At 48.2% G+C, this 22011-nt stretch overlaps 1 pseudogene; it reads left to right on the forward strand.

The window, feature by feature from the left end:
* The first annotated feature begins 19158 nt into the window (after positions 1–19158).
* The window catches only part of LOC140425676 (myosin-13-like), a 249275-nt pseudogene continuing 246422 nt past the window's right edge, over positions 19159–22011 (forward strand).

The following is a 22011-nucleotide window of genomic DNA, read 5'->3' on the forward strand; positions in this document are numbered from 1 at the left end:
CAGTCCTGACTTGGAAACGTATCGCCGTTCCTTCATTGTGGCTGGGCCAAAAGCCCAGAACCCATCCCGAACAGCACGGTGGATGTTCCTACACCTCATGGACTGCAGCGGTTCAAGAAGGGAGCTCACCACCACCTTCTCAAGGGCAATTAGGGATGGGCAATAGATGTTAGTCTAGCCAGTGACTCCGCAGTCGCCACTTTATTTCTTACCTTTCCAGGAATATGTCGCCCCCTTAATGCTCCTATCAAAATAAACCACCTCGCATTTTGCTCCATCAATTTTAATTTGCTATTGATCCAGCCCTCTTCCAGCTTCTTAGTGTCTTCCTCCATTAAGTGCAGCCAGTGTTATTAGTTATCACACTCAGATTTCAACACAACACCTCCAATTCCTGAATCCACATCATTTGATTCTATGTGAACAACATCAAGGATTTTGTAGTGTTACATTTCTCTTACACTTCCCGCCTTGAGCCTGTTTGTGGAATTCCCCCGCATTCCTAACCTTTTCTCCTGCTTTGGCACGATCTGCCAATTCACTTTGTGATCAGGCCCCTGATTCTACCTGCCGCAGTCTCAGGTGTCCACATACATCACCTCAACCACATTACACATGTCAACTCTTCAAAATTCAATCGCATTGGTTAAACATGACTTTGCTTTTAGAAATCCACACTCACTCATTTGAGCTACCGTCCCAGTTTATTTGTGATGAACCGTCACAAGACGAGAATGGTGGAACAATCAAGGCTTTATTGAGCAAAGATGTTGTGCCTCCTGTAGCTGGGACCAGAATGGCTGCAGCACCGGAGAGCACACACTTTTATACGCTGCCTGCTGGGCGGAGCCAGCTGGCAGGGATTTACCGGGGTGTGCCGTAACACATATAATATGCCACTAGTGGTGACTACCACAATTTGCTATGGGTTTGAGTATTTAAACTCCCTCTCCATTAGGGTGTGAAGAGTGATGCTTTCAATTTGACACTGAATTCTATTTCACTGGGATTTGGGGATTCAGCCTCTGAGAGGAGCAACACGGTAGCATTGTGGATAGCACAATTGCTTCACAGCTCCAGGGTCCCAGGTTTGATTCCGGCTTGGGTCACTGTCTGTGCGGAGTCTGCACATCCTCCCCGTGTGTGCGTGGGTTTCCTCAGGGTGCTCCGGTTTCTTCCCACAGTCCAAAGATGTGCAGGTTAGGTGGATTGGCCATGATAAAATGCCCTTAGTGTCCTAAATTGCCCTTAGTGTTGGGTGGGGTTACTGGGTTATGGGGATAGGGTGGAGGTGTTGACCTTGGGTAGGGTGCTCTTTCCAAGAGCCAGTGCAGACTCGATGGGCCGAATGGCCTTTTTCGGCACTGTAAATTCGATGATAATCTATGAGGAGCTTTTCTCATTCCCATTTGGGGGTTCAGGCCCTGATAGAAATTTGCTCCCTTTTTACAGATTTCTTTTTTCAGCACAGATTTCGATGATGAGGTTTTTATAGTGGCCTGCAAGATAACATCATAAGTTCACAGAATGGTTACAGAGCAGAAGGAGGCCATTCGGTCCATCATTTCAAGTAGCCTCTGTGCAAGAGCAATTTACTGAGTCTCACTCTCTGGCCCTCCCGCATAACCCCAAAAAGGTTTTTCTTCTGTTGCTTCTTGAATCCCCGAATAACCTGCCCCCACCATACTGTCAGACAGTGCATTCCAGACCACAAGCACTCGCTGTGTGTCCCTGCCTCCACCACACTCTCAGACAGTGCATGCCAGACCACAACCACTCGCTGTGTGACCCTGCCTCCACCACACTCTCAGACAGTGCATGTCAGACCACAACCACTCGCTGTGTGTCCCTGCCTCCACCACACTCTCAGACAGTGCATGCCAGACCACAACCACTCGCTGTGTGTCCCTGCCTCCACCACACTCTCAGACAGTGCATGCCAGACCACAACCACTCGCTGTGTGACCCTGCCTCCACCACACTCTCAGAGAGTGCATTCCAGACCCTAACCACTCGCTGTGTGACCCTGCCTCCACCACACTGTCAGACAGTGCATTCCCGACCCTAACCACTCGCTGTGTGACCCTGCCTCCACCACACTCTCAGACAGTGCATGTCAGACCACAACCACTCGCTGTGTGTCCCTGCCTCCACCACACTCTCAGACAGTGCATGCCAGACCACAACCACTCGCTGTGTGACCCTGCCTCCACCACACTCTCAGACGGTGCATTCCAGATCCTAACCACTCGCTGTGTGAATCTGCCTCCACCACACTGTCAGACAGTGCATTCCAGAGCCTAACCACTCGCTGTGTGAATCTGCCTCCACCACACTCTCAGACAGTGCATTCCAGACCCTAACCACTTGCTGTATGACCCTGCCTCCACCACGCTGTCAGACATTGTTTTCCAGACCCCAACCACTCCCTGCGTGACCCTGCCTCCACCATGCTGTCAGACAGCGTATTCCAGACCCTAACCACTCGCTGTGTGACCCTGCCTCCACCACACTGTCAGACAGTGCATTCCAGATGCCAACCACTCGCTGTATGACCCTGCCTCCACCACGCTGTCAGACAGTGTATTCCAGACCCCAACCACTCGCTGTGTGACCCTGCTTCCACTACACTGTCAGGCAGTGCATTCCAGACCCTAACCACTCGCTGTGTGACCCTGCCTCCACCACACTCTCAGACAGTGCATTCCAGATCCCAACCTCTCACTGTGTGAATCTGCCTCCACCACACTCTCAGATAGTGCATTCCAGATCCCAACCACTCGCTGTGTGAATCTGCCTCCACCACACTCTCAGACAGTACATTCCAGATCCTAACCACCCGCTGTGTGAATCTGCCTCCACCACACTCTCAGACAGTGCATTCCAAACCCTAACCACTCGCTGTGTGAATCTGCCTCCACCACACTCTCAGACAGTGCATTCCAGATCCTAACCACTCGCTGTGTGAATCTGCCTCCACCACACTCTCAGACAGTGCATTCCAGGTCCTTACCACTCACTGTGTGAATCTGCCTCCACCACACTCTCAGACAGTGCATTCCAGATCCTAACCACCCGCTGTGTGAATCTGCCTCCACCACACTCTCAGACAGTGCATTCCAAACCCTAACCACTCGCTGTGTGAATCTGCCTCCACCACACTCTCAGACAGTGCATTCCAGATCCTAACCACTCGCTGTGTGAATCTGCCTCCACCACACTCTCAGACAGTGCATTCCAGGTCCTTACCACTCACTGTGTGAATCTGCCTCCACCACACTCTCAGACAGTGCATTCCAGATCCTAACCACTCACTGTGTGAATCTGCCTCCACCACACTCTCAGACAGTGCATTCCAGATCCTAACCACTCGCTGTGTGAAACTCCCGCCACCACACTCTCAGACAGTGCATTCAAGATCCTAACCACTCACTGTGTGAATCTGCCTCCACCACACTCTCAGACAGTGCATTCCAGATCCTAACCACTCGCTGTGTGAATCTGCCTCCACCACACTCTCAGATAGTGCATTCCAGATCCTAACCACCCGCTGTGTGAATCTGCCTCCACCACACTCTCAGACAGTGCATTCCAGATCCTAACCACTCGCTGTGTGAATCTGCCTCCACCACACTCTCAGACAGTGCATTCCAGATCCTAACCACTCACTGTGTGAATCTGCCTCCACCACACTGTCAGACAGTGCATTCCAAACCCTAACCACTCGCTGTGTGAATCTGCCTCCACCACACTCTCAGACAGTGCATTCCAGATCCTAACCACTCGCTGTGTGAATCTGCCTCCACCACACTCAGACAGTGCATTCCAGAACCTAACCACTCGCTCTGTGACACTGCCTCCACCACACTGTCAGACAGTGCATTCCAGATCCCAACCACTCGCTGTGTGTATCTGCCTCCACCACACTCTCAGACAGTGCATTCCAGACCCTAACCACTCGCTGTGTGAATCTGCCTCCACCACACTCTCAGACAGTGCATTCCAGGTCCTTACCACTCGCTGTGTTGTGAAGCTTTTCCCTCATGTAACAAATCAGATACCTTAAATTGATGCCCTCTGATTCTCGATTATTCTGATAATGGGAACAGTCTTTCGTTATCTACTCTTCGCACCTTTCTTGACTTTTCACACCTCCATCAAATCTTCCCTCTCCCTTCTCTAAGGAAAGCAGTCCCAACTTCTCCAATCTCTCCACGTTACTGAGGCACCTTGACGCTGGAATTGATTTTAAGCCTCGGTTTTGCCAATATAAGAACATAAGAACTAGGAGCAGGAGTAGGCCATCTGGTCCCTCGAGCCTGCTCCGCCATTCAATGAGATCATGGCTGATCTTTTGTGGACTCAGCTCCACTTTCCGGCCAGAACACCATAACCCTTAATCCCTTTATTCTTCAAAAAACTATCTATCTTTATCTTAAAAACATTTAATGAAGGAGCCTCTACTGCTTCACTGGGCAAGGAATTCCATAGATTCACAACCCTTTGGGTGAAGAAGTTCCTCCTAAACTCAGTCCTAAATCTACTTCCCCTTATTTTGAGGCTATGGCCCCTAATTCTGCTTTCACCCACCAGTGGAAACAACCTGCCCGCATCTATCCTATCTATTTCCTTCATAATTTTATATGTTTCTACAAGATCCCCCCTCAATCTTCTAAATTCCAACGAGTACAGTCCCAGTCTACTCAACCTCTCCTCGTAATCCAACCCCTTCAGCTCTGGGATTAACCTAGTGAATCTCCTCTGCACACCCTCCAGTGCCAGTACGTCCTTTCTCAAGTAAGGAGACCCAAACTGAACACAATACTCCAGGTGTGGCCTCACTAACACCTTATACAATTGCAGCATAACCTCCCCAGTCTTAAACTCCATCCCTCTAGCAATGAAGGACAAAATTCCATTTGCCTTCTTAATCACCTGTTGCCTCTGTAAACCAACTTTTTGCGACTCATGCACTAACACACCCAGGTCTCTCTGCACAGCAGCATGCTTTAATATTTTATCATTTAAATAATAATCCTTTTTGCTGTTATTCCTACCAAAATGGATAATCTCACATTTGTCAACATTGTATTCCATCTGCCAGACCCTAGCCCATTCATTTAGCCTATCCAAATCCCTCTGCAGACTTCCAGTATCCTCTGCACGTTTTGCTTTACCACTTATCTTAGTGTCGTCTGCAAACTTGGACACATTGCCCTTGGTCCCCAACTCCAAATCATCTATGTAAATTGTTAACAGTTGTGGGCCCAACACTGATCCCTGAGGGATACCACTAGCTACTGATTGCCAACCAGAGAAACACCCATTAATCCCCACTCTTTGCTTTCTATTAATTAGCCAATCCTCTATCCATGCTACTACTTTCCCCTTAATGCCATGCATCTTTATCTTATGCAGTAACTTTTTGTGTGGCACCTTGTCAAAGGCTTTCTGGAAATCCAGATATACCACATCCATTGGCTCCCCGTTATCTACCGCACTGTTAATGTCCTCAAAAAATTCCACTAAATTAGTTAGGCACGACCTGCCCTTTATGAACCCATGCTGCGTCTGCCCAATGGGACAATTTCCATCCAGATGCCTCGCTATTTCTTCCTTGATGATAGATTCCAGCATCTTCCATACTACCGAAGTTAAGCTCACTGGCCTATAATTACCCGCTTTCTACCTCCCTCCTTTTTTAAACAGTGGTGTCACGTTTGTTAATTTCCAATCTGCCGGGACCACCCCAGAGTCTAGTGAATTTTGGTACATTATCACTAGTGCATTTGCAATTTCCCTAGCCATCTCTTTTCGCACTCTGGGATGCATTCCATCAGGTCCAGGAGACTTGTCTACCTTTAGCCCCATTAGCTTGCCCATCACTACCTCCTGAGTGATAACAATCCTCTCAAGGTCCTCACCTGTCATAGCCTCATTTCCATCAGTCACTGGCATGTTATTTGTGTCTTCCACTGTGAAGACCGACCCAAAAAACCTGTTCAGTTCCTCAGCCATTTCCTCATCTCCCATTATTAAATCTCCCTTCTCATCCTCTAAGGGACCAATGTTTACCTTGGCTACTCGTTTTTGTTTTATATATTTGTAGAAACTTTTACTATCTGTTTTTATATTCTGAGCAAGTTTACTCTCATAATCTTATCATATTCTTCTTTATAGCTTTTTTAGTAGCTTTCTCTTGCCCACTGAAGATTTCCCAATTCTCTAGTCTCCCACTAATATTTGCCACTTTGTATGCTTTTTCCTTCAATTTGATACTCTCCCTTATTTCCTTAGATATCCACGGTCGATTTTTCCTCTTTTTACCTCTTTTTGTTGGTATAAACCTTTGCTGAGCACTGTGAAAAATCACTTGGAAGGTTCTCCACTGGTACTCAACTGTTTCACCATAAAGTCTTTGCTCCCAGTCTGCCTTAGCTAGTTCTTCTCTCATCCCATTGTAATCTCCTTTGTTTAAGCTCAAAACATTAGTGCTTGATTTTACCTTCTCACCCTCCATCTGTATTTTAAATTCCACCATATTGTGATCGCTCCTTCCGAGAGGATCCCTAACTATGAGATCCTGAATCAATCCTGTCTCATTACACAGGACCAGATCTAGGACCGCTTGTTCCCTCGTAGGTTCCATTACACACTGTTCTCGGAAACTATCGCAGATACATTCTATAAACTCCTTCTCAAGGCTGCCTTGACAGACCTGGTTAAACCAATCGACATGTACATCAAAATCCCCCATGATAACTGCTGTACCATTTCTACATGCATCAGTTATTTCTTTGTTTATTGCCTGCCCCACCATAATGTTACTATTTGGTGGCCTATGGACTACTCCTATCAGTGACTTTTTCGCCTTACTATTCCTGATTTCCACCCAAATGGATTCAACCTCATCCTCCATAGCACCGATGTCATCCCTTACTGTTGCCCGGATGTCATCCTTAAATGACAGAGCTACACCACCCCCCTTACCATCCACTCTGTCCTTCCGAATAGTTTGATACCCTCGGATATTTAACTCCCAGTCGTGACCATCCTTTAACCATGTTTCAGTAATGGCCACTAAATCATAGTCATTCACGATGATTTGCGCCATCAACTCATTTACCTTATTCCGAATACTACGAGCATTCAGGTAAAGTACACTTATGTTGGCTTTTTTACCTCTGTTCTGAATCTTAACACCTTGATCAGTAACCTCGCCTAAGTTATATTTCCTCTTAAACGTTCTCCTAATTTTCCTTGTCGTTGAACCCATATCTTCATGTAACAACCTGCCGCGTCGCTTACCATTAATGTTTTCACTTCCCGTTTTATTCCTTTTAGTATTCCTGGTCCTATTCACTGAGCTCCCCTCAGTCATTGTACCTTGTACTGTTTGATTTTTGATTTTTGACTATGGCTTCTCTGCCTTACACTTTCCCCCTTACTTCCTTTTGTTTCTGTCCTTGTTTTACTACCTTCCAACTTCCTGCTTCGGTTCCCATCCCCCTGCCACATTAGTTTAAACTCTCCCCAACAGCTCTAGCAAACACCCCCCCCCCTAGGACATCGGTTCCAGTCCTGCCCAGGTGCAGACCGTCCGGTTTGTACTGGTCCCATCTCCCCCAGAACCGGTTCCAATGTCCCAGGAATTTGAATCCCTCCTTCTTGCACCATCTCTCGAGCCACACATTCATCCTATTTATCCTGACATTCCTACTCTGACTAGCTCGTGGCACTGGTAGCAATCCTGAGAATACTATCTTTGAGGTCCTACTTTTTAGTTTAACTCCTAACTCCCTAAATTCAGCTTGTAGGATCTCGTCCCGTTTCTTTACCTATATCGGTGGTGCCTATGTGCACCACGACAGCTGGCTGTTCACCCTCCCCCCACAGAATGTCCTGCAACCGCTCCGAGACATCCTTGACTCTTGCACCAGGGAGGCAACATACCATCCTGGAGTCTCGATTGCGTCCGCAGAACCGCCTGTCTATTCCCCTTACAATTGAGTCCCCTATCACTATAAGACCATAAGACATAGGAGCGGAAGTAAGGCCATTCGGCCCATCGAGTCCACTCCACCATTCAAACATGGCTGATTTCTACTCCATTTACCCGCTCTCTCTCCATAGCCCTTAATTCCTCGAGAAATCAAGAATTTATCAACTTCTGTCTTAAAGACACTCAACGTCCCAGCCTCCACCGCCCTCTGTGGCAATGAATTCCACAGACCCACCACTCTCTGGCTGAAGAAATTTCTCCTCATCTCTGTTCTAAAGTGACTCCCTTTTATTCTAAGGCTGTGCCCCCGGGTCCTAGTCTCCCCTGCTAATGGAAACAACTTCCCTACATCCACCCTATCTAAGCCATTCATTATCTTGTAAGTTTCTATTAGATCTCCCCTCAACCTCCTAAACTCCATTGAATATAATCCCAGGATCCTCAGACGTTCATCGTATGTTAACTGTAGCCCTGCCATTCTTCTTCCTGCCCAGCTACGCAGCAGAGCCAGCCACGGTGCCCTGAACCTGGCTGCTGCTGCCTTCCCCTGGCGAGCCATCTCCCTCAACAGTATCCAAAGCTGTATATCTGTTTTGCAGGGAGATGACCGCAGGGGACACCTGCACTGCCTTCCTACCCTTGCTCTGTATTTTGGTCACCCATTTTCTATCTCCCTCAGTACCTTTCACCTGCGGTGTGACCAACTCGCTAAACGTGCTATCCACGACGTCCTCAGCATCGCGGACGCTCCAAAGTAAGTCCATCCGCAACTCCAGAGACGTCAAGCGGTCTAACAGGAGCTGCAACTGGACACACCTCTTGCAGGTGAAGGAGCCAGGGACAGTGGACGTGTCCCTGAGCTCCCACATCGCACACGAGGAACATGACCCATTTCACTGTGGTCCAAGTGGATTTTGTACCCACTGAACCTCTGGAATGGCGACTCTTGGCCCTGTTTCTTCTGAGCCTGCAGTTGGACAGGATTCTCTGTGCTACAATCTTCTTTAAAAATAACAATGAGTCAATTGTCTCCCTCTGTTTTTATTCCCTGAAAGATCCGTGAGTCATTGGAAAACCTCCCTTTCTCTTAATCTTGCTAATGCTTTGGGATCTACAAATAGGGACCAATAGTATAGGACCCTTTGAAGTGCCTGCACTTAATAGTGAGGCTCACCTCGCAGATACATGCCTGATTATTGTGTTACTTGTTGGGTGTGTCAACAAAGTAAGTAAATGAATTGTGGTTCTCTTTAATCTAATTTTTTTTGTATTCTTGGTTTATTTCTAATTTATCCAACGTAGCTTTCACTAATCAGCATGGCAGCGTTTTATTTCATTAACACCGTTACATTCTGCTGTGTTTTATCCATTAACAGAATTTGTCCAGTGAAAATAATCACAGCGCACCTTATATAATAATAATTATTATGTAATGTGAGTGTTCCACCCAGTGTTACATGTTATATGTGGGTGTAATATCCTGTGCAAAGCTGTGTTTTAGAGGATAAATGTTGTCATAGAATTTACAGAATCATAGAATTTACAGTGTAGAAGGAGGCCATTCGGCCCATCGAGTTTGCACCGGCTCTTGGAAAGAGCCCCCTACATCAGCCGATACCTCCACCCTATCCCCGTGAACCAGCAACCCCACCCAACCTAAGGGCAATTTATCATGGCCAATCCACCTAACCTGCACATTTTTGGAATGTGGGAGGAAACCGGAGGAAACCCACGCAGACATGGGGAGAACGTGCAGACTCCGCACAGACAGTGACCCAACCCCGAATCGAACCTGGGACCCTGGAGCTGTGAATCAACTGTGCTAACCACTGTGCTACCGTGCTGCCCACAATGTTCGGTATCAGGGAGTGTTGTATAATAAATGTGCATGTTATACCCAGTAACAGAGTGCGTTATGTAGTATATACAGCAGTGCGGCAACGCGGCGCAGTGGTTCGCACTGCTGCCTCACAGCAATGTGGACCCGGGTTCGATCCCGGCCCCGGATTACTGTCGATGTGGAGTTTGCACATTCTCCCCGTGTCTGTGTGGGTTTCACCCCCACAACCCAAAAGGATGTGCAGGTTAGGTGGATTGGCCATGCTAAATTGCCCCTTAATTGGAAAAAAATTAAAAAATTGAAAACAAATATAAACAAATGTTATACCCAATAACAGGGAGTTCATATATGTGCATTTTATACCCAGTAACATGTGTTATATATGTACGTGTTATACCCAGAAATAGAGTGTTATAGGGCTGGTTTAGCACAGGGCTAAATCGCTGGCTTTTAAAGCAGACCAAGGCAGGCCAACCGCACGGTTCAAGTCCCGTACCAGCCTCCCCGAACAGGCGCCGGAATGTGGCGACTAGGGGCTTTTCACATAACTTAATTTGAAGCCTACTTGTGACAATAAGCGATTTTCCTTTCATTTCATTTCATGTGTGTTGTATAATATATATGCTTCCTAACTAATGCAAATAAGACCCCTAGCTAAGGTAATATTTCAAAAGGAGTAACTGATTTAATCGAGAGGGACATCGTGGTGGGAGACCTATGATACGCTCCTTCTGCATATCATATTCCCAATGTGGGAAATGAAGGATGGTCCCAGTGTCTCTGGTGACCATGTGTGCAGAAGATGTGTCCAAATGCAGCTCCCAGCTAACCGGATTTCGGAGCCTGAGGCTTGAGTGGACTCACTGCTGAGCAAGTCATGGTTCGCATGATTAGCGAGGTGGTCACACCGCAGGTGAGGATTGCACAGGCAGAGAGGGAATGGGTGACCATCAGGAACAGTAAAAGACTCAGGAAGTTAGTGCAGGAGACCCCTCTCTGCTTTGGAAACTGTCGGGGGTGATGGCCACTTAGGGGAAAGCAAGAGTAGCACTCTGGGTGGTTCTCCTGCTCAGACTGGTGGAGGAAAACAAGTGGCAGGGCTATCGTGACAGGGGATTCAATAGTCAGGGGCTCAGGCAGACGCTTCTGTGGTTGCAAACGTGAATCAAGGATGGTATGTTGCCTCCGTGGTGCCAGGGTTGTCTCGGAGCAGCTGCAGAGCATTGTGGGGAGGGAAGGTGAACAGCCAGTGGTCATGATACACATTGGCGCCAACGACATTGCTAAACTAAAGGATGAGGACATACTAGCTGAGTATAGGAAGTCAGGAGAAGAATGAGGGGAGATCTAATCGAGATATGGATAAAGTGGACATGGAGATGATGCTTCCTCTTGTGGGGCATTCCAGAACGAGAGGTCATAGTCTTAGAACAAGAGGTAACAGATTTAAAACAGAGTTGAGGAAAAACTACTTCCCCCAAAGGGTTATGAATCTGCGGAATTCGCTACCCCAGAGTGCGGTGCATGCTGGGACAGTGAGTAAATTTAAGGAGGAGTTAGACAGATTTTTAATTGGTAATGGGTTGGAGGGTTATGGAGAACGGGCAGGACGGTGGAGTTGAGGCCAGGATGGGATCGGCCAGGATCACATTGAGGGTGTTTAGGATCGGGAGGCTAAATTGCCGACTCCCGCCTCGGTCATGTGTTCTAGGGAGGAGATGCTCCGGCTGATTTCGCAATCCAGCTCTTGGTCTGGAACACTGTCGGGAGCAGATGAGGAACATATCAGCCATGATCGAATGACGTAGCAGACTCGATGGGCCGAATGTCCTAATTCTACTCCTATATCTTATGAACTAAAATGCAGGACCTCAAATGTCATAACCTCAGGATTACCCCCAGTTCCACGTGCTAGAGAGAGCAGGAATGGGAGGATAGATCAGGTGAATGTGTGGTTGGAGAGACGGCGTAGCCGGGAGGCATTCAGATTCTTGAGGCACTGGGACTGGCTCTAGGGAAGGTGGGACCTGTGCCAACCGGACGGGCTGCACCCAGGCAGAGCTGGGACCAATGTTCTTCCGGGGACTTTTGCTAGTTTAGTTGCAGGATATTTAAACTAGTGTGGCAGGAGGATGGAATCCCAGGAGTAGGATCAGATAGATCAAACTCAGATCAGGAAAATAGACGGTAGAACATTAGCTAGTGATATAGAAGGTGTAATTATAGGCTTGGAATCACAGGAGAAGCAAAGTTTTAAAAGTGTCCAGCGAGGGAAAATGGTGGGGTTAAACTGTTGTTTATACTTCAATGCAAAGATTATTACAAACAAGGTAGATGTAGCGCACAATGACTTACACAAGTCGAGAAGTGATGAAGTCTATCGAGGCTTTATTAAGCAAGACTTGTTCCCCAGCAGCTCAGTTACAGAATGCGGCTGCTGGGAGAACTCGAGCTCTTATATTCCGCCTTCAGGGCGGAGCCAGAAGTCGGCAGATCCAACCAGGACCCGGGACCTGTCAGCTAATAGCCTCTCGGCTTCACAGGTACCATATTACCCCTAATACATACCACCACATTCACCCCTTGTTAAAAAAGAACCCGGCGGGGTGGTGGTTCGCATGGTGGTAGGGGTTTACAAGGCTGGTCCTGGAACAAATTTCGAACAGTGGCTATGCATTTTTAGCCCAACATTTAGCTCTGTGCAAGTTTGTGTCAGAATTATTTACAACAAAGTCATTTACAACAAAAGTCTTGTTTTCTTGGTGTCACGCGGATTCCACGAGTCGAGCGGGTGCCCTGGTCGTCCTTGTCGATCGCCTCAGCCCCGGTGGTGGTGCAGGTGCTGGCTCGGGCACTGTCGTCTCCGGGAGCGTTGTGCTGTTCGTCCCTGTTTCTTTACTCCTGGGCGGGCACGGGAGGAGGACCGATCCACCCGGGAAGGGGGCGGTCGTGGGGTGCGCCGGTGGCAGGGAGGGGGTGATCGGTGTCGGGGGTGTGTGTGTGTTTCCGGCGGGCGCCAGGTCCCGCAGGGAGACCGTGTCCTGTTGGCCGTCGGGGTACGCCACGTAGGCGTACTGCGGGTTTGCGTGGAGAAGGTGAACCCTCTCGACCAACGGGTCCGATTTGTGCGCCCGCACATGTTTCCGGAGCAAGATGGGTCCTGGGGCCACCAGCCAGGTCGGCAGCGACGTTCCAGAGGAGGACTTCCTGGGGAAGAAAAGGAGGCGCTCGTGGGGCATTTGGTTAGTGGTGGTACACAGTAGCGACCGGATGGAGTGGAGGGCATCCGGGAGGACTTCCTGCCACCGGGAACCTGGGAGATCTCTGGACCGTAGGGCCAGTAGGACGATTTTCCACACCGTTCCGTTCTCCCTCTCTACTTGCCCGTTCTCCCGGGGGTTGTAGCTGGTCGTCCTGCTCGAGGCTATACCCTTGCTGAGCAGGAACTGACGCAGCTCGTCACTCATGAATGAGGACCCCCTGTCGCTATGGATGTACGCGGGGAAACCGAACAGGGTAAAGATGGTGCCGAGGGCTTTAATGAATGTGGCCGCTGTCATGTCGGGGCAGGGGATGGCGAAGGGGAAACGGGAGTACTCGTCCACCACATTCAGGAAGTATGCGTTGCAGTCGGTGGAGGGGAGGGGGCCTCTGAAATCCAAACTGAGGCGTTCAAAGGGACGGGAAGCCTTTATCAGGTGCGCTCTATCTGGACTGAAAAAGTGCGGTTTGCACTCCGCGCAGATGTGGCAGTTCCTGGTGACTGTACGGACCTCCTACACAGAGTAGGGGAGGTTGCGGGACTTTACGAAATGGTAAAATCGAGTGACCCCCGGGTGGCAGAGGTCCTCGTGGAGGGCTTGGAGGCGGTCTATTTATGCGTTGGCACATGTGCCGCAGGATAGGGCATCGGACGGCTCGTTCAGCTTTCCGGGACGGTATAAGATCTCATAGTTATAGGTGGAGAGCTCAATCCTCCATCTCAAGATCTTGTCATTCTTAATTTTGCCCCGCTGTACATTATCGAACATAAAGGCTACTGACCGTTGGTCAGTGAGGAGAGTGAATCTCCTGCCGGCCAGGTAATGCCTCCAATGTCGCACAGCTTCCACTGTGGCTTGGGCTTCCTTTTCCACTGAGGAGTGGCGGATTTCTGAGGCGTGGAGGGTCCGGGAGAAAAAGGCCACGGGTCTGCCCGCTTGGTTGAGGGTGGCCGCCAGAGCTACATCGGATGCGTCGCTCTCGACCTGGAAGGGGAGGGACTCGTCGATCGCATGCATCGTGGCCTTTGCGATATCCGCTTTGATGCGGCTGAAGGCCTGGCGAGCCTCTGTCGACAGGGGGAAGGTAGTGGACTGGATTAACGGGCGGGCCTTGTCTGCGTACTGGGGAACCCACTGGGCGTAATATGAAAAGAAGCCCAGGCAGCGTTTCAGGGCTTTGGAGCAGTGGGGGAGGGGAAATTCCAGAAGGGGGCGCATGTGTTCGGGGTCGGGGCCTATCACTCCATTGCGCACTACGTATCCCAGGATGGCCAGGCGGTTGGTGCTAAAAACGCATTTTTCCTCGTTATATGTGAGGTTCAGGGCGTTAACGGTCTGGAGGAATTTTTGGAGGTTGGCGTCGTGGTCCTGCTGGTCATGGCCGCAGATGGTTACGTTGTTGAGATACGGGAACATGGCCTGCAACCACGCTGGTCAAGCATTCGGTCCATCTCCCATTGGAAGACCGAGACTCCGTTCGTGACGTCAAATGGGACCCTTAGGAAATGGTAGAGCCGCCCGTCTGCTTCGAAGGCTGTGTACTTGCAGTCACCGGGGCGAATGGGGAGCTGGTGGTAGGCGGACATGAGGTCCACGGTGGAAAAGACCTTATACTGGGCAATCTGATTGACCATGTCGGATATGCGGGGAGAGGGTACGCATCTAGCTGCGTGTACCTATTGATGGTCTGACTATAGTCTATGACCATCCTCTGCTTCTCCCCGGTCTTCACGACTACCACCTGGGCTCTCCAGGGACTATTGCTGGCCTGGATTATGCCTTCCTTCAGCAGCCGCTGGACTTCAGACCGGATAAACGTCCGATCCTGGGTGCTGTACCGTCTGCTCCTAGTGGCGACGGCTTTGCAATCCATCAACAACGTAACCATCTGCGGCCATGACCAGCAGGACCACGACGCCAACCTCCAAAGCGAGCGCCGTCGGGAAATCCTCCGCGTCTTCGATGAGCGTGTAGATCTCCGGGCTCACCCTGGAATACAGGACCTGCATTTTCTGCTCTTCTGTGGTCCGGCCGGGGGCCGTTCGAAGGTAGCCTTCGAAGCATGCTAGCCAGTGTTTGAACACGGCCGCCGAGTTTGCTGCATGGGGGCTGATCCGCAGGCACTCCGGGGTGATCCGAAGCTCCATAGTCTTTTAAGCTTGCTTAATAAATTGTAGCGCACAATGGCTTACACAAGTCGAGAAGTGATGAAGTCTATCGAGGCTTTATTAAGCAAGACTTGTTCCCCAGCAGCTCAGTTACAGAATGCGGCTGCTGGGAGAACTCAAACTCTTATACTCCGCCTTCAGGGCGGAGCCAGAAGTCGGCAGATCCAACCAGGACCCGGGACCTGTCAGCCAATAGCCTCTCGGCTTCACAGGTACCATATTACCCCTAATACATACCACCACAGTAGATGGATATATCAGTTATATGGATGATAATGGCATAGTGTAGGTTAGATGGCTTTTGTTTCGGTGCAACATCGTGGGCCGAAGGGCCTGTACTGCGCTGTATTGTTCTATGTTCTATGTTCTATGTTCTATGAGTTAAGGGGTGGGAAATGGGGTAGTGGTGTTGTCACTGGACTTGTAATCCAGACACTAGAGTAACCTGGGGACCTGGGTTCGAATCCCGCCAGGTGGAATCTGGATATACAAGTCTAACAATGAAATCATTGCCGGTTGTTGTAAAAACCCATCTGGTTCACTAATGCCCCTGAGGGAAGGAGATCTGTCATCCTTACCTGGCCTCCATGTGACTCCAGACCAACAGCAATGTGGGTTGACTCCTAAATGTCCTCAGAGCAGGGCAATACATGCTGACCTACCCAGCGACATGCACATCAATGAATAAGGGGGGAAAAAAGTTAAGGACACATGGGAGCAGGATGTCCTTGCTATAACAGAATCAATATCCTGGGGTTACCATTGATCAGAAACTGAACTGGACTAGCCACATTAATACTGTGGCTACCAGGGCAGGTCAAAGGCTAGGGAATCCTACGATGAGTAAATCACCACCCTACCCAAGTCCACACCTCCACCCTATCCCCATAACCCAGTAACCCCACCCAGCACTAAGGGCAATTTTGGACACTCAGGGCAATTTATCATGGCCAATCCACCTAACCTGCACATCTTTGGACTGTGGGAGGAAACCGGAGCACCCGGAGGAAACCCACGCACACACGGGGAGGATGTGCAGTCTCCGCACAGACAGTGACCCAGCGGGGAATCGAACCTGGGACCCTGGAGCTGTGAAGCAATTGTGCTAACCACCATGCTACCGTGCTGCCCATAAATGCTCTCCACTTGCCTGGGTGAGCGCAGCTCCAACAACACTCAAAAAGCTCGACACCATCCAGGGCAAAGCAGCCCGCTTGATTGCTCCTCCTTCCACAAACATTCAAACCCTCCACCACCGATGAACAGTGGTAGCCGTGTGTACCATCCGCAAGATACACTGCAGTAACTCATCAAGGTTCCTTAGACATCGCCTTCCAAACCCACGACCGCTACCATCTAGAAGGACAGAGATACCTGGGAACCCCACCTCCTGGAGGTTCCCCTGCAAGTCACTCACCCTCCTGACTTGGGAATGTATCGCCGTTCCTTCACGGTCGCTGGGGCAAAATCCTGGAACTCCCTCCCTAACAGCACAGTAGGTGTACCTACACCTCAAGGACTGCAGCAGTTCACAAAGGCAGCTCACCGCCATCTTCTGAGGGGTAACTAGGGATGGGCAATAAAATGCTGGTCTCACAACCGACACCCACATCCCATAAGTTAATTTTAAAAAAACATTGGTCCAGAAAAACATCCCCTATACACTGCAAAAATACCCCCTGATTGAACTGTGACTAATTTGAGCCACCTAATCTATATGCAGATTAAAGTCACCGATGATCACAGATGTTCCATTACCACGTGCATCTCTGATTTTCTGACTGCTATTCCCAACATTACCACTCCAATTTGGTCTGTATACCAGCTCTACAAATGTTTTTTGTCCCTCAGTGTTTCAGAACTCGACCCATACAGATTCAGCATCGTTTGCACTAATATCTTTCCTCAATATTGTTTTAATACTTCTTTCATTAACAATGCAACCCCAGCTTTTCCTTTCTGTCTGTCCTTCCTAAAAACCGAACAGCCCTCGATGTTTAGTTCCCATCCTTGGTCATCTTGGAGCCATGTCTGCGTAATCCAAACTATATCATATCCCTTTACATCCACCTGGGCAACTAATCATCCATTTTATTTTGAAAGCTTCGAGTGTTTAGATATAAAACCTTAATTTATTTTTTATTAAGGGGAAATTTGGCATGACCAATCCACCTTTGGGTTGTGGGTGTGAGGCCCATGCAGACACAGGGAGAATGTGCAAACTCCACACGGACAGTGACCCGGGGTCAGGATCGAACCTGGGTCCCCAGTGCTATGAGACGGCAGTGCTAACCACTGCCACCACCGTGTCACCCAGGCTAGTCGTTTTAATGTTCCTTGTCCCATTCCTGCTATTTATTACAGTGTCATTGTCTGATTCAAGCCCTTGATTTCTCTGCCCATCACTTTTCTTATTCTCCTTGATGTCTTTTTCTCTTGTTCTTGATTCGCCCTGCTCTGAATCCTTACATTGGTTCCCATCCCCCTGCCATATTAATTTAAATGAGGCAGCACGGTAGCACAGTGGGTAGCACTGTTGCTTCACAGCGCCAGGGTCACAGGTTCGATTCCCGGCTTGGGTCACTGTCTGTGCGGAGTCTGCACGTTCTCCCCGTGTCTGCGTGGGTTTCCTCCGGGTGCTCCGGTTTCCTCCCACAAGTCCTGATAGACGTGCTGTTAGGTAATTTGGACATTCTGAATGAACCCGAACAGGCGCCGGAGTGTGGCGACTAGGGACTTTTCACAGTAACTTCAGTGCAGTGTTGATGTAAGCCTACTTGTGACAATAATAAAGATTATTATTATTAAACCCTTCCCAATCACTCGAGCAAATAAATCCCCAAAGACATCAGTCACACTCCTGCCCAGGTAAAGGCGGGGGTCACTGAATATTTTTAAGGCCATGGTAGATGGATTCTTGTTAAGTTAGGTTACAATAATAATAATCTTTATTGTCACAAGTAGTACATTTTTTTTCTTTTTTAAAAATAAATTTAGAGTACCGAATTATTTTTTTCCAATGAAGGGGCAATTTAGCGCGGCCAATCCACCCACCCTGCACATCTTTGTGTTGTGGGGGCGAAACCCACCCAGACACGGGGAGAATGTGCAAACTCCACACGGACAGTGACCCAGGGCCGGGATCGAACCTGGGACCTCGGCGCCGTGAGGCAGCAGTGCTAACCGCTGCACCGTGTTGCTGCCCTCACAAGTAGTACATTAACACTGCAATTAAGTTGCTGTGGAAAGCCCCTAGTCGCCACATTTCGGCACCTGTTCAGGTACGCAGAGGGAGAATTCAGAATGTCCAATCCACCTAACAGCATGTCTTTCGGGGACTTGTGGGAGGAAACCGGAGCACCCGGAGGAAACCCACGCAGACACGGGGAGAACGTGCAGACTCCGCACAGGCAGTGACCCAAGCTGGGAATCAAATTGGGACCCTGGAGCTGTGAAGCAATAGTGCTAACCACTGTGCTACCGTGCTGACTTATCCGGGGTAGATGGGAACATCATACTTGAAACACAAACAGATCATTAATGGTCTTTTTAAATGGCGGACCTGGCTCAAGGGGCCGAATGGCCTCCTCCTGCTCCTATTTCGCATGTCCATGAACTAGGTAACAGGGAGTCAGCAGCTCATATTTACTTAACAGAAATAAAGTGCTGGTGAAAGATAATATCAGTCGGTAATTCGCTGTCACCCATTTTATAATATTCCCCAAAGCCAAAATTAATCCCAGACATAGACGGAAATGTTACATTTTCCATGAGTTTCGATGGATGACACAGATATTTTTCACAAACAGTATAAAGCAAACTGTTGAGGGACACTATTTTCTTCTGTCCTTCCACAGAGTGACCCACTGCCTCTCCCTGAGAGAAATGGATAAGGTGGTGGACTTGTCAATCTTTGGCGAAGCAGCTCTGTACCTGAGGAACAGCCCAGCACAGCTGAAGGAAATCCGGAATGTTCCCTTCGACAGTAAGTTCTTTGTCTGGCTACAGTGCGGACATCACCCGCTCATTCCAGGCCAGGCTGCGGCCTAAGGGGTGGTAAAGACAAACTGGGTTTTCAATTGCCTGTGGGGACGAGGGTGGGGGCCTGGGTGAGGAGCCAGCAACAAGCATACCTCCAATTAACTTGCTGTTAAGCTCATTAACAAGCTGCAGAGGAAGGGAATCAAATTCTACATATTAACAAAGGAAGTGTTATGGGCCAGGGTTTAGAGAACCCCAAAGTGTTTCATGGAGGTCATCTGACCCACAACTTTTAATCGATTGTGGTATGGGGCACACGCCCCACTCTACAGGTGTGGTACAGCAGAAATGGAAAAGTATTTTTTCAAGCAAAACAATGTTTATTATATGAACTCAAGTTAACCTTTTTAAAACATACAGTAAACATATTAGCAACCATTAATTCAAATACAAACCCCAAAGAATACAACACTAAGTAATCCTTAATAACTTCCCAAACAAGATCCAGAAGACAAAAGAAACACCTTTTAACAGAAGCGCATTAGGTTTACATTCACTGCTGAGAACATTTATAATTCTGAATTCACCAAATGATCAAGGGATAATCTTTTCATGGCAGAGAGATCAACAGTACACTTGCTCTGTCTGGCTTCAGCTCCAACACTGAAAACGAAACTAAAATACACCCTGCAGCAAACAGCCTAAAACGAAAGTAAAAAGCTGACAGGCAGCCCAGCTCCACCCCCTCTCTGACATCATTGCAGTAATAAACACCCATTTGTTAAAGGTACTCTCACATGACAGAAGAGTGAATAGTCAGGGACACGTTAGTGCACAGCTGTTGGGGAACCATTGTTCAACATGGCAGCTGATGAAAAATGGTTGGTCATAACAAGCAGAGTACAAGCTGTAGTCAATCTACAATCTAGGATTCCAGAGACCCAGACCTTGAGTACTCTGGGGGATCGAGGTTCAAATCCCGCCACTGCAGACGGTGAAATTTGAATTCAATAAAAATCTGGAATTAAAAGTCTAACGATGACCATGAAACCATTGTCAATTGTCGTAAAAATCCATCTGGTTCACCAATGCCCTTCAGGGAGGGAAATCTGCCGTCCTTACCCGGTCTGGCCGACATGTGACTCCAGACCCACAGCAATGTGGTTGACCCTTAACTGCTGCCTCAAGGGCAATTAGGGATGGGCAATAAATGCTGGTGCGATGTCCACATACCATGAACAAATTTTTAAAAAAGAATCAAAGACAAGAGGAGTTATCGTAGGGAATGAAGAAATAGCAGAGACATTGAACAACCATTTTATGTCTGTCTTCACATTAGAAGACAAAGGTTTCAGACCAGAAATAGACAGTAACATCAGGGCTAATAAGAATTAGGAAATTAAGGAATTTAGTATGAATAGAGAAAAAGTAAAGGATTATTTAGTAAGGGACTAAAATGGTGACAAATCACCTCAGGGTTCTAAAGGAGATTCCTGCATTGAATGTGGATTCGCGGCCTATAATTTTCCAGAATACATTGGCGTTGAGAATGGTCCCATCAGATTGGAAGTTGACAAATGTTACTCTGCTTTTCAATAAAGGAGGAAGAGAGAAAACAATGAACTGCAGGTCAGTTAGCCTCTTCATCCCCCTCAAATTTATTCATGGGGACGATTCTGAGTGATTTCCTAGGGGGCGACCTGATAGCGAGGTCCAGGGGCTGGGCCCCCTTCTCTCCCCGCAAGGCAATTCAGACTGCCCCCTGGGATCTTCTGGGTCAGTCCCTCCCCCCCACAGTGCAAGGGTGATCTGACCCCCATCCACAAATCCTACCAGAGGCCCCCTAATTAGAGAAACCCCCACCAGAGACCCCACAGTTAGAGAGACCCCTGCCTGGAAGCTGGAGAGCAGCTAGACAGAGGCAGTGAAAACAAATTACTGCTTTAACACTCTCCTGGGCAATACACCTGCTGGCTCAGGCAGAGGAAGGAGCAATTCATAGAAAGGGAAAACCAGTCACATGGGTTTAAACCCCCAAAGGTCTTTGATCTGCAAGTCTTTCATTCATTTCTCAATGAAATCACTTTCACTAGGTTGTCATTGACAGCTTCCTAACACACCCAGCTATCTGCATTGTTTCATTCATCTCCCCTCATATTTGAGTGGCTTTGAAGTAGTCAGCGGTGAAACAAATAGAAAGCACTTAACTGTCTTTGATGTGGTCCAGGAGCTGTCAATCATAGCATGATGATTATAAACATCGGTTAGTTTCACAGCTGACTACTTCAAAGCCACTCAATGAAATGTATTTTTGTTAAACATTTTGAAGTATTTATTTTAATGTTTCCAAATGTACATTTACCGCCATACCTTTTAGTCTATTCTACAAATTCATTTTCTGGACCATTCTTGCCAATTTGATTGTCTCAGTCTATGTGAAGATTGAAGTCCCCCACGATTGTTACATTGCTTTTGTTACAAGCTCCAATGATTTCTTGTTTAAAGTTCTTTCCAACAGAATGACTACTGTTAGGCATCCTATAAACTACTCCCACAAGTGTTTTTTGATTCTTGCTATTCCTAATTTTCACTCATTCCATCCTACTACATGATCTTCTGAGGCTAGAACTTTTCTCAATAACGTCCTTTAGCTACCCTTTATTATAAGGGCTACCCTATCTCCTTTTCGTTGCCTGATTGTTCACCATTGATTTCTCCATGGTAATGCCTCGATGAATCGGAGTCAACTTGCCAACC

Source organism: Scyliorhinus torazame, chromosome 6 (assembly GCF_047496885.1).
Source record: "Scyliorhinus torazame isolate Kashiwa2021f chromosome 6, sScyTor2.1, whole genome shotgun sequence".
In the NCBI taxonomy this organism is placed as follows: domain Eukaryota; kingdom Metazoa; phylum Chordata; class Chondrichthyes; order Carcharhiniformes; family Scyliorhinidae; genus Scyliorhinus; species Scyliorhinus torazame.